The following is a 13,307-nucleotide window of genomic DNA, read 5'->3' as shown; positions in this document are numbered from 1 at the left end:
CCCCTTTCCCCTCTTCTCCTCTTCTTTCTGTCGCTGGTCAGCTTGTTAGTGTTTTGGCCACATATGAGGTCACATAACGGCACTTTTGAGGCAGCCAAAAAGCTGCAACTGCAACTTCAACGGCCACAGGCCAAAAACAAGTCCTCGCTCAGCACACGCCATTGCGATATTGCCGGCTTCATCTTAGTCTGGCTCCAAAAAAAAAAAACAAAAACTGGTACTTCGCATGCTGAGCAGAGGAAAGTGTGAAGGGGAACATTCCGAGTCTGGTTGCGAAGTTGTCAGCTGCCGCTTTGGCTCGTTTTGTGCTGCTGCATGTTGAGGCGGCTTATAACGGTATCTGCTCATTGCCAATTGCTGCTTGTTGCACACCCCTTTGCGACCCCCTTCCCTCCACGCCTGGACAGCAGTTAATTAATTTGGCTTAGGCGTGCCAAAAATTGTATTGACCACAGACAAATGTGAACAAGACGAAGCCCATTTTGCCCATAAATAGGCAATTGACGATGCCAAGATACCCTGTAAATTTTTCATTATCAAGCCTGCTAAATTCGAGAGGGAGTTTGTCTTTAAACTGCGTTGACAGCTTAAAAGATATCAACAGTCGTTAATAGCATTCGAATTTGTATTATTCAAAAGAAATCAACGAGTATTAATATAAAAAATATACGAAAAAACTGTCGATATGCTCGACTGTGAGATACTCGCTACCCCTACTCAACAAAAGCAAAACAATACAGCATTATTCATAAAATATACCAAATTAATATACCGACAAAATATTGAAATATACCAAAATTACACAAAAAACAGTCGATGTGCTCGACTGTGAGATACTCATATAATTCATAGAATATACCAAATTAATATACCGACAAAATACTGAAATATACCAAAATTACACAAAAAAAAAACAGTCGATGTGCTCGAATGTGAGATACTCATTTTATTCATAGAATATACCAAATTAATATACCGACAAAATACTGAAATATACCAAAATTACACAAAAAAACAGCCGATGTGCGGGACTGTCAGATACTCATATTGTTCATAGAATATACATACCAAATTAATATACCTACAACATACTTAAAAATACCAAATACTTAAATATACCAAAATATTTAGAGTCTACCGTTTGTATTGAAATAAATGATTAAAAATATAGGAATCTTTTTAATAATTATTATAGAAAAGTTTCTGAGATAAAAAAACATCAGAGTATTTTTGAAAAATAATGATTGTAGCGATAGTAGATGTTTAAATGGTTTAGAGTTGGTTCTAAATTAAATTATTGAAAGATTGAAATAATAATTTAGTTTAAATAATTTTAAAATATATATTTAACACATTATGAATTCGCATCTTTTAATTTTTATTGATATTGATGAATAATTCAGAATAATGTGACATTCAGTATGAATACTTAAACTAAACTTAGGCAAATGCAGTAAATGATAAGCAAAAGATAATCGTTTAGTTTGATGAATTGAATATGTTTTTCTCGATACTTTGGCACACCTATTTTAAGCAATGAACCCAACTAATAGAATCTTAAAGCTGTCGATTACAGGGACTTCAGCAATCGTGTGACACAATGTAAGTTGAGCTTAAGCTGAGCAGGCCAGTTGTCGATACTCATATCGAGAGACAAGAAACGCAATATTCCCGCTTTGCTGTGGGCCCCAAAATGTGTGTGTGCGTGTGTGTATGTGTGTGTGTGTGGCCTCAGCTCAAAATGCGATTTGGCACACAAGAATTTTGGTCGAAAAATAGGCAAGCAAACAAAATGAGATGGAAGCTGTTGCCAAATGAGAACTGAGACTGAAGAGCAGAGCACAGAAATGAGAACTAAGAAAAGCGAGTTAACTGAGAAGTGTGTGTGTGTGTGTGTGTGATTGTGTTGTTGTGGTGCTAGAATTCATTGGGGCACAAAGAAGCTGCTGCTGCAAAAGTTTGCACAAAAATTAGACGCTTTTGGTCGAGAACTTTGACTAATGTGTTGCAGCAGCAGCCAGAGATAGATAGATAGATAGAGCGATGGATACTACTTGTGTGTTGATATAAGGCACAAAACTCGAACAGTAGATTGTGGCGATTGAATCTGTTTGGCACTCGCTCTAATTGAGCGCCAACCTGCAATTTCAGTTTCCCAACCCAAAAAAAAAAAAAAAACTGGCTCGAGATCCAATTATGCAGTCCATGTGCATAGTTCGACTGCTTCGCATTGGCATTTCCTCAATTTCCGACACAGTGAGAGAGAGAGAGAGAGCGAGAGCAAAATGCACAGCTCGGCACAATTTCGCATTTTCCCCCATTTTCACATTTCCATTTCATTTGGTTTCGACTTTCAGCTCGCAGTTCGCAGTTTGCTTCTCGCTTTTCTCGCTCTTCGTTTATTTGTTTGTTATTTCGCACACGTAAATTGTGCAAATTAAACCACCGAAAATATTAATTTCTGCCATGTTAACCCATTGTTGCCCCCCTCCTCTTACCCCCGCATCCGATTCCGTTCACTCCGCTGGCAATTAGCAAAATGTGCTTGTTGGCCATAATTGTTGATAGCAAGCCGCCGATTTTTTGAGGCCAAAAGGAATCGCCGAAATTGCTGCTCCGAATTTCAGCTTATACCAAAAGATTTTTTCCAGTCTCACATTTGGCTAATTGTGAACGTTCAACATTCTCTCTCTCTCTCTCAGTGTGTGTTGTCGGTTTGGCTTTGGCTTTTAGGTTTCCTTAGCGGGGCCACAATTAGCAAACACTGCTGGCCAATTTACACAAGGCCAACAACAACAACAATTGCCACCACACCCACAAAATGGTCTTGTGCAATTTCCATATGAGCTGCCGCGTTTAACTAAAACGTTTTCCGCGAAAACCTCTTTAGAGTTTCCCCCCACTTTTCGCCACTCTACTAAACATTGCATATCATAATACAGCGCAGAAGTTTCGGACAGCTTTATGTGTGTGTTTGGCCTGCAGCCCTGTTGGCTTTCCCTCCCTGGTCTCTCTCTCTCTCTCTCGCTCCATATCTTGCCTGACACCTTGAGCTACCTGGAAGTGTCTAATAAGCAGTTATCTCTATGCATTTCCTGGGCCCTCGTTGTTCCCACAACTTTGACAAAACTTTGCAGACGCTCTTCGCTCTTCGTCTTGCTTATTCTGCTTTTCACACGTCATGTCTTACTCCGCTAAAATGGGCGTGGCAGCGAACATAAAATAAATATGCATTCCTGTCCAAGGTGATGAGCAAAGGCTTTTCCTGCTAAGAGAAATAGAACAGGGCTAAAGACTTTTCTCATACTTTTTGGGGTATAATTCTTGGAGTTTGCTTTATTATAAGGCTACTAATTAAATTGCTTTATGGTTAGGGAAGATATAGTAGTAGAATATTTTGCACTTACTACTTTATATATAGAAAAATCGTTTGATTTTATTGATTGCCGCTAACCGTCTAGTATTATAAGCATTTGCCTCCAGGAAATATATTATATGTATCTATGGTATATTTTGTATGTTGTACTATATCAGTATACCAAATATATCGTTTGGTATATTTTTAGTATCTATGTATCTATGGTATATATATATGGTATATATATGGTATATTTTGTATGTTGTACTATATCAGTATACCAAATATATCGTTTGGTATATTTTTAATATCTATTTATCTATGGTATATTTTGTATGATGTACTATATCAGTATACCAAATATATCGTTTGGTATATTTTTAGTATCTATGTATCTATGGTATATTTTGTATGTTGTACTGTATCAGTATACCAAATATATCGTTTGGTATATTTTAAGTATCTATATATCTATGGTATATTTTGTATGTTATACTATAGCAGTATACCAAATATATCGATTGGTATATTTTTAGTATCTATGTATCTATGGTATATTTTGTATGATGTACTATATCAGTATACCAAATATATCGTTTCGTATATTTTTAGTATCTATGCATCTATGGTATATTTTTTATGATGTACTATATCAGTATACCAAATATATCGTTTGGTATATTTTTAGTATATATGTATATTTTGTATGCTGTACTATATTAGGATACCAAATATATCGTTTGGTATATTTTTAGTATCTATGTATATTTGTTTGATATATTTTTAGTATATATGTATCTGTGGTATATTTTATATGTTGTACTATATCACTAATCCAAATATATCGTTTGGTATATGTATCTATGGGATATTTATTTTGTTAAGTATTTATTTTTGTTATATTAAATAAAAATCAAATCAATGGTGCTTTTATTTTAAAAAGGTTTCACCATTACTTATACAAAATGGACTTACATACATACATACTTACAAGAAAGATTAAAAAAATACATAAAAATTATCAAGAAATCCATTTTTAATAAAAGTAAGATCATAAAATATACCTCTTTAATATACTGCAAAAATACTTTATATACTTTATATCTTTATACATAAAAAAATACAATTTTTTATAGTATATGTAAATAAATTAATCAGAAATTTAATAAATGTATTTCCTTATATATAAAGAATCGAAAATTTTCGAGCATTTGTAATATTCTAAACATATCATATAAGTGTAGAAAAAGCAATTCTTTTTTCTAACAAATTTGTTAAATTTCTAAACAATTACCCTTCTTTAAAATTATTATTTTTTATACTTTTTTATATAAACTTTATTATTTTAGAACAAACCATAAAGGGAATTAAATAGTTAGTACTAAGAACATATACTCCATTGTTACCATTCTGACTTTCTTGATAATCCAGTATTTTATTTAGCACTAATCCGCAAATTTAAGGATGCTTTAACATTCCCCCTCTTAACGTTTAGTACTCTTCGAAATTTTGGGACTCAATCAATTTGGCAATAGCTTCAATTGCAACCTCATGTGTCGCATGAATAATTCAATAGATTGTTTTGGTTTCCCCTCAACCTCCACCAACCACACTTTTCCCCTCTCCCCATGCAATTCAAATCGTGTCGGTAAATGACAATTGTGGATGCAAATGCGCCATCTAGCGGTCAGAGTGTGCAAAATCGCCTATGGCCCGAGGGATTTGTCGCTCGTATGTTCGCGATACGATGCGACGGTGAAAATCCGGCGAATTCGTTAATTTAATATTTAAACTATTTTGCGGGCTGTGGGAATCCGGGTCGGAAAGCCCCCAACGACAATCGCCTGCTGCCAAGTGGTCAGTTTTCTGGTCATCATTGATACAACAACAACAACAACAACAACAACAAATCTCGAGTGTTGCAGCAAGCGCAAATTTATATTGTAAATGTCAAATTAAAAATGCAATGCATCTAATGGATTAACTTGGAATGTTTCATGTCGACGTATCACAAGGGGGCGAAGCAAGCGGAAAGACAGAGAGAGAGAGAGAGAGAAAGAGAGATGGAGATGTTGGATGGTCCTGGAAGTTGACCAGTTGCTGCTGCTGCTGCTTTTGCCAGCAGACTCTAATGTAAGTTGGCAAACTCTTTGAATAAACAATTTTTTAATCGAATTACAAGCGAAAGATGTTATGATATAATGCAACAAATTGTTATGAAAGCTGCTTTTTAGCTGCTGCTGCTGCTGCTGATGCTACCAAAGCTAAAAGGATCAAGGATTGCCATTATAAATGCATAGTTTATAGCGCAAATTTGTGTAATCGAATCAAGAACAAAGTAATAGCGACTTTTACAACGAGTTAATATCCTGAAGAGTGCTTTATTTATAGCTGCAAAAGTAGAAAAATTTACAATTTTAAATATAAGTAAAATTTATTTTCTTTTGATAAGCTATAAAATGATTTCCTCATTTAGATTTTGAAGAGAAGCGGGAAGTAATAAGAAAAAGAAATGAATACAAATTTATTGAAATTAATAAATAATATTTTTTATGAAACTATATTGAACTTTTATTTTTAATATTAACAAATTTAGTGAAAAGTACTCCATAAATTAAAAAGAATAAAATTATATCTTTAAAATATTAGAATTGTGTTTTTTTTCTTAAATATTTAAAAAGAAAATAAAATCAAATTATATCTTTAAAATATTCAAATTATGTTTTTTTACTTAAACATTTATTTTTAAATAAGCTGTTACTAAATGTAATTTTAGTATTAAAAGATATAATAAAAGGCGAGAGAAATCTTCTACAAATTAAAAAGACTTTGCTGGTGAAAAAAAAATGTTTAAAAGAATATCAAATTATAAGATGAAATCATTTCCGTTTTTATTCTCCTTGAAATTACTTTTTATTATAAAATTCATTTTAAAAGAATTTCTAAATAAAAGCAGAGAGAAATTTTGCATAAATTAAAAAAAAATGGTTTTCTTATTATTTAAAACATAATATTAAATGACTTTTAAACTTTAGATTTCATATTAGAACTCAAAGTCATCACTTTTTAAATGTATGTTAAGTATTTTACGATAAACTGCAGAAATGTATTTGTTTTTTTAAATTTTAAAGTATTTTGTATACTTAATATTTACTTCTTATAGTCAATTTCCTTCAATTATTTAATCACACATTTTTATCCACAAATTGTGGAGTTTTCCTTTTAATTATTTTGTGGTAGGAGAAGCCAAACAAACTGTGACTGTGTCAAACCACATTTCAAAATGTCCTGCAAAGAAATTGTTGAAAATGTTGCCATTATTTACGTTGAGCGTTTCGGTGAAAAGCTTTAGAAACCTGTAGAAATTTGTTTCCTGGAGCATTATAAAACCGCAGACCATTCAAATGATCGCTTACGGATAACTGTTAACTGTGTCTATGTCTGTTGTTGACAAACATTTCATTATATTGCAACATTTGTTCATGCTCGAGCTTGTTATGGTCAACCGCGTAGAATGGAACATGAAATGTGGCAAAGACGAAGGTGTCGCGTACAGTTCCTTAAGCCCTCAGGCAATTACAAAGCTGCCCAACGATTTATTTCATTTCATTTTATTTCGCATACCCTACAATCTTCATGAAATTCAAAGAGGTATTCAAAAAAATGCAAAGATTTTTATATAGAAATATATTTTGTACATCTTACTAATTTGTAGAATACATTTTGTTCTTAAGAAACTCAGCAGTTAGTAAACCAACAGTTATGAAATTTGTGCTGTATTAATATAAACAACAATTCAGTTGAATATTCACCTTAATAATTTGTAGAATATATTTTGTTCTCAAGGAACTCAGCAATTAATAAATCAACAGTTATGAAATTTGGTTGAATACTACCTAAAATACATCTTAATAATTTGTAGAATATATCTTGTTCTCAAGGAACTCAGCAGTTAATAAACCAACAGTTATGTGATGTATTAATAAAAACAACAATTTAGTTGAATACTCACCTTAATAATTTGTGGAATACATTTTGTTCTCAAGAAACTGTGAGTTCTGAATTTTTCTTAAGTATTATTATGAACAAAAATTTCGTTGAATACTAACCAAAATACACTTTCATAATTTGCATAATAGTTTTATATAATACTAAACTACAAATTGTTTGAATATAATCTGATCTCAAGTAACTCGGCTATTATTAAACTGTGAGTTCTGAAATTTCTTCGGTATTTATATATTTAATTTGAATACTAATGAAAGTACACTTCCATAATTTGTATAATATAATATATTTTGATTCTCAAGGAACTCAGCATACGTTACACTTCAAGTTTTGAAGTTGGTTCTGTAGTTGCTTATAAACATAATCAAGCATATAATGAACATAATCTTAATTTAATACTAACTTAAATACACTATTGAAACATTTTATTAAATATGAGCTGTTTTCAAGTAACTCAGCATGTATTAAACAGTGAGCTGTGAAATTTGTTCTGTAGGTACTTATTAACGCTATTGATCGAATTAAGAACAAACTTTAAATTTAACACTGATCAATATAAGTTTTAACAATTTTCTACATATACTCTGTTCTCAAGTAACTCGGAAGTTATCAAACTTGGAGTTCTCAAATTTGGTATGCAGTTGCTTTTTAATACTATCTATCTTATTATCAGCAAAAACTGAGTTTATTATTAAAAAAATTAAAATTTTAAGATTTTTAATTAAAGCCAAATTGTTCAGAATATCGTTAGTAAATTATACACGCAATTAAATATTTTTCCTGTGCATGTTTCATTCAAATTTCCCAGCAATCGAGTCATAAATTCAACAATTATCTCGACAAATGTAAAAACACCCTCACGATATTTTCCTCTGTTCTCAGCGAACTCTGTGCCCATTAAAGTTGGAGTAATTAAAATTGGTTTCCCAAATTGATAGACGCATATCAGATAATAATTAAACTACAGGGTAACATCAAGTTGCGTTTGCAGTTATTTCGAGTCGTTTTTATTTGTTGCTTTTTATTTACGCATCAAATTTTTTTATGACAAATACTCGAGGAGAACGCAAAACGGATTATGTTCAATTGGAAATTAAATTAGAGACCAGAAACGCACAAAAAGAATTTCGGGTAGCTCTCCTCCCCCCCTCCCTCCTTTCCCCTTATCGTACTCAATGGGCGGTCCCAAGTGTTGGCCGAGAGAGATGGAGGAGAGAAATGGAGGAGAGAGTATTACGATTATTTTTTGTTGTGTTTGGCATTGTTGTTGTTCCGCTTTCAATGGGCACAAACAAACATTTTAATTCCCATTGAGTTCCTTATGGAGCAATTGCCTTTTCCCTCACCCCTCTCTCTCCCCCATCTCTCTCTCAGCCAGGGGGAAAATCAAAGAAAATGACGTCGTAATCGTGGCGCTGGCTAATGGCTCATATGTGCTTCGACTCTGATTCCGACTTTGATTCTTCTCTCTCGATATTAAGATGCAGCAGCCCTCAAGTGTTGCATGAATTTTTCGAGATTTTCCTTTTGTATTTTTTGTGTGTGTTGTTTCGTTTTCTTTTAATCAAATTACAACAACATGTGGCAAATGGCTGACTTGCGTTTCGTTTTAAGATTCAACCGCAGGATGTTCCAATTTTCATAGAGCCTGCAATTTGCAATTGCATCCTTTGGCTTTACTTCTTTTTTTTTGGTGTTCAACTCTTCCGAGTTGCGTCTTGAGTCGCTAGACGAGAATCTCCTCAAGTCTGCTGCAGCTGCGGCGTCTCTCTTTTGGGTTCGTAAACCTCAACCTATAATTAACTCAGCCAGGCAGACGACAAGACCAACAGGCAACTGGCAACAGGCAACGAACAACAACATTCAACAGGCAGCAGGCAACATGCAACACACACGCGCACGCACACACACACACATGCAACGCACATAGTCGAGGCAAGAAAACCTGGCAGACATTGGCCAGTTAAAGCACTTGCCACATGAGACACTCAACAACATAAGAGCACTATTTAAAATACTTGCTTACTCACAAATATTTGAATATTTATACCGTCTGTCTGTCTGTCCGTCTGTCCGTATAAACACCTAGATCTCAGAGACTATTAGAGATAGATCTATAATTTTTTTCGACAGCATTTGTTATATTTGCACGCAGATCAAGTTTGTTTCAAATTTTTGCCACGCCCACTTCCGACTCCGCAAATTAACAAAAATTGAAAAACAAGCGTAATTTTAAAGCTAGAGTCGCGAATTTTGGTATACACAACTATAACTATAGTAATTGTAACACTCGACTGTAGCTTTCTTACTTGTTTTCTAGTTTCTTTCTGAAGATATTCCAACTACTTGCAAATATTTCTAATTATTGTAGATGTATCAAAATATAAAATTTCCCCGAATGAAAAAGAAAGAATAGTTTAAAAAAGAAAAAAAGATATTCAATCGTTTTCTTTTGTTGGAAATTATATATTTTTATACAAATTGATTATATTTTTAGTGCTCTTTACTATAACATACTATAAATGTATATTATTAAAATTTGTAATATTATTTTATTATTAATCTCGTAATTTGGGATTCATTTATTGCAGCAAAAAAATGCCAGAAATGCTGGAAAAATTTTACAGACTTTTTTTTCTTTTATAAGAAAGATCTCTAAAAACGACAAATTTATATCTTTGGTAAATTATATTCTTTTGGCTTTTCATACGTATTTAACTTTGTATTTCTAGTTTTTTTTTGCTTAGATTTTAGTATCATGTTATTTTATACTTAAAAATCCTTATTATCCTTATTATTATTATTATATTATATTCTCTATTAATATGTTATATTAGCAAACAACCTTATAATTTGTATTAAACATATTATTTTAATATATGTAAGTTATAATTTGTATATTAAATCTATAAAGTTAACAAACAGTAAAATGTTGCAAATTATCTAGTAATAAAATAATTTATTCATTTAGTAATTTATTTCATTTTTATATGACAATCTATCTGATTATTATTTTCCTCGTTGAATTCCATTTATAAAAATATGTTTATTATCTTTTTAGGTGTTTAACTATAATGTTAAAGTTATTTTAAAAAACTTAAAACTTACATAACTATATAACTTTTAGTCCTAATATCTGGAGCTGTTGCTTATTATAATAATTATTTATCATCGCACTTTAAGGTAGAAGGAGGCATCTCCGACCCGATACCGCAATATATTACTTTTATTCAAAACGGATCTCACAGTCGAGCACACTCGACTGTAGCTTTCTTACTTGTTTAGTTATTATCTTAGTTTTGTAGCTTGTTGTTTAGTGTAACAATCGGACTACATCTTCGACTTGGACTTGGAGTTGTCTTGTGGTTGCTTTTTGGCCAGCAACACGACCATTGTCGTTGGTTGTTGGTTGCTGTTGTTGTTGGTTGTTGGTTGTTGGTTGGTCATCGTTTGTCGCTGGCCATATGTTGGCGATGCGGAGTAGTTGCCAGTTGACTGACAGCCCGCAATGTGATGTTGATGTCTCCTACCTGCTCCTGTCCTCCTTCCCCTATCCCCCCTTCCCTTCTCATCCCCCACTCACCTGACAACTCGCAACTCTTTGACTCTCGTCTCGGTTTTTCTGCTCTTCTTTCTTTTTTTGCGTTTGCATTTGCTTTTAGTTTTTTTTTTTTTTGCTTCAGTGGATTTCCTCTTGCCGCTGCCCCTGCTTAAGTTGCTGCTCCCCCCTCTCCAGACCATCTCTCTCTCTCTGTTTGATTCCCTCCCTTGTCTCTAGACTGTGGCGACCTTAACGTTCCACTTCATTTCTTCATTTCTCATTGTTCTTCTACCTGTGTTCAGCATAGAGTCGCGTTTCCCTCCTTGTCCCTCGGCTACCACGCTTTTCCTGCCCCCTTCCCCCGCTCCCTCTCTCTACCACTCTCTTGATAACTCATTGTTATGCTGCCCTCGCAGCCCGTTGGCTTCTTAATCTGTTTGTAATTCAAGCCCCCGAGAGTCCAAGAAATGCACAAGATCATGGATCATGCGATCACGGATCGTACTTTAATTTCTTCTACTGCTTCTTCTTTATATTCCCCTGCTTCTTTTTCCCTCTCTTGTTCTCTATTGTGGCTTAATTTTGTTTTCGTTTCGTTTGTTTTGCTTTGAGCATCAGAAACTCATTTGCCTCAGCGATCGCCAATCGATCGAAGAACGTTCTTCCCAATTCAAGGGGAGGAGGTAGGGAGAAGCAGAAGAAGAGGGAAATTCGATCTCCCTCGTTTAAAGCGAGCTCAACTGACTTTTTGGCCTTTGGCTTTCCACACTTTTCACTTGATCGCATTTGTTGATCTCTTTCGATCGTTTCGTTGAGAGCTTCAATTGCGTTGCAACCTTGATTGGGTAAACAAATACAATCTAAGCGAACCAGCTTAGCAGGGATTTAACTTTCAAATTTCAGAACCCATCAGTCAGGATTATGATGTCTTTGATGTCACGCAATGTTTGGGGATTTAAAGTTTTTGCTACTAATGGAAAATTCTTATATAACTCAGGTGATGTTTAATGCAAGATAAGATATGTTGAGTTTTTCGTATAAGTCCTATATAGATTAATGTAATTTCAAGGTGCCTAGGGGAAACACTTTATATATATAAAATATCTTAAGTTTTCTAAAGGTGACTTTTCATGTAATGTGCATAACTATTCTAGATCCTATCTCTAGAATTATTTCAATCTTAACTTGTAGCTCTAGAAGTTTAATTTAGTTATAACTTCATATCCATTTCAAATTGCATCTTTAATTCTATTTTATTCTACATATTTTACTATTGTACAATATTCTGAAACGGTTTTAATAAAGTTAATAATCAACGACATTCTTAAAGTTTAATTAACATTGCAGTTAAGTTTTTGATTTAAAATTCTTAGAGATGTAAGATGAATATCTAAATTTCATAGAATTGGTTTTTTTTAAGAGAAATCTATTTTATATTTAATGGGGAATCTGATTGCATGAATAAATAGAATATCTTAAGCAAACTTTTAGTTATAATCATAATGTATTTGAATTTCTTATTAGATATAGTTATGCTTATATTGATTTATTTTTTATATGTTTTTTGGCTCTAAGTCAACTCATATTTATAATTAAATAACTTTAATTCTATATATTTCCAATTGTATCTCAATCTTCTTCAATTTATCTCGCTATATTTCTAATTTATTATCTCTAATTCTATATATTTCCAATTGTTTCTCAATCTTCTTCAATTTATCTCGCTAATCAATTCATATTTCTAATTTATTATCTCTAATAACAATTTAATTCTATATATTTGTAATTGTTCCTCTATCTTCTTCAACATATCTCACTAATTAGGTTCTTAAGTATATGTTTCTTTATTACGCCAAATTTTTCATTTTAATTTGCAATGACAATACTTAAATTTTGAGTGGATTGTGTTTTTCTAATTAAGCTATTATTCTCATTCTTTGTAACTCACTCTTGCCTTCTCTTCTGAGAATCACAATAAGACTGCCAAAAGTAATCTCAACATTAGATCAAAGCCAAGGTCTCTTCAATCTCAAGAGGGACAATCTCAACTCAATTAGCCAATGTTGAGACTTGGCCATGGCCAAATCAATAGCAGGTATAAGTAGAAGAGGGAGAAACAGAGTTTAATAGTAGTTAGGTAATTAATGGGAGGGAGAGGGAGAGGGAGAGGGAGAGGGGACAACCTCCCCACGTATTATGAGCATTAATTTTGAATGCATAATTCGGGATTTCGTGTCTGTCTCCAGTTGTGTCTCTCTTCTCTGTACGCTGTACTTATTGAATACGACTCGAGGAATTTCCCAGCAGCAAAGGCAGCATTTTTGTTATTAATATTCATGGAAATGCGGAGGAAAATTTATGCGTCAAACTGTAAAATTAAAGCAATTACAGCAGCAGCCA

Source organism: Drosophila albomicans, chromosome 2L, assembly GCF_009650485.2.
Source record: "Drosophila albomicans strain 15112-1751.03 chromosome 2L, ASM965048v2, whole genome shotgun sequence".
Taxonomy (NCBI): domain Eukaryota; kingdom Metazoa; phylum Arthropoda; class Insecta; order Diptera; family Drosophilidae; genus Drosophila; species Drosophila albomicans.
This window is presented reverse-complemented; position numbering follows the sequence as displayed.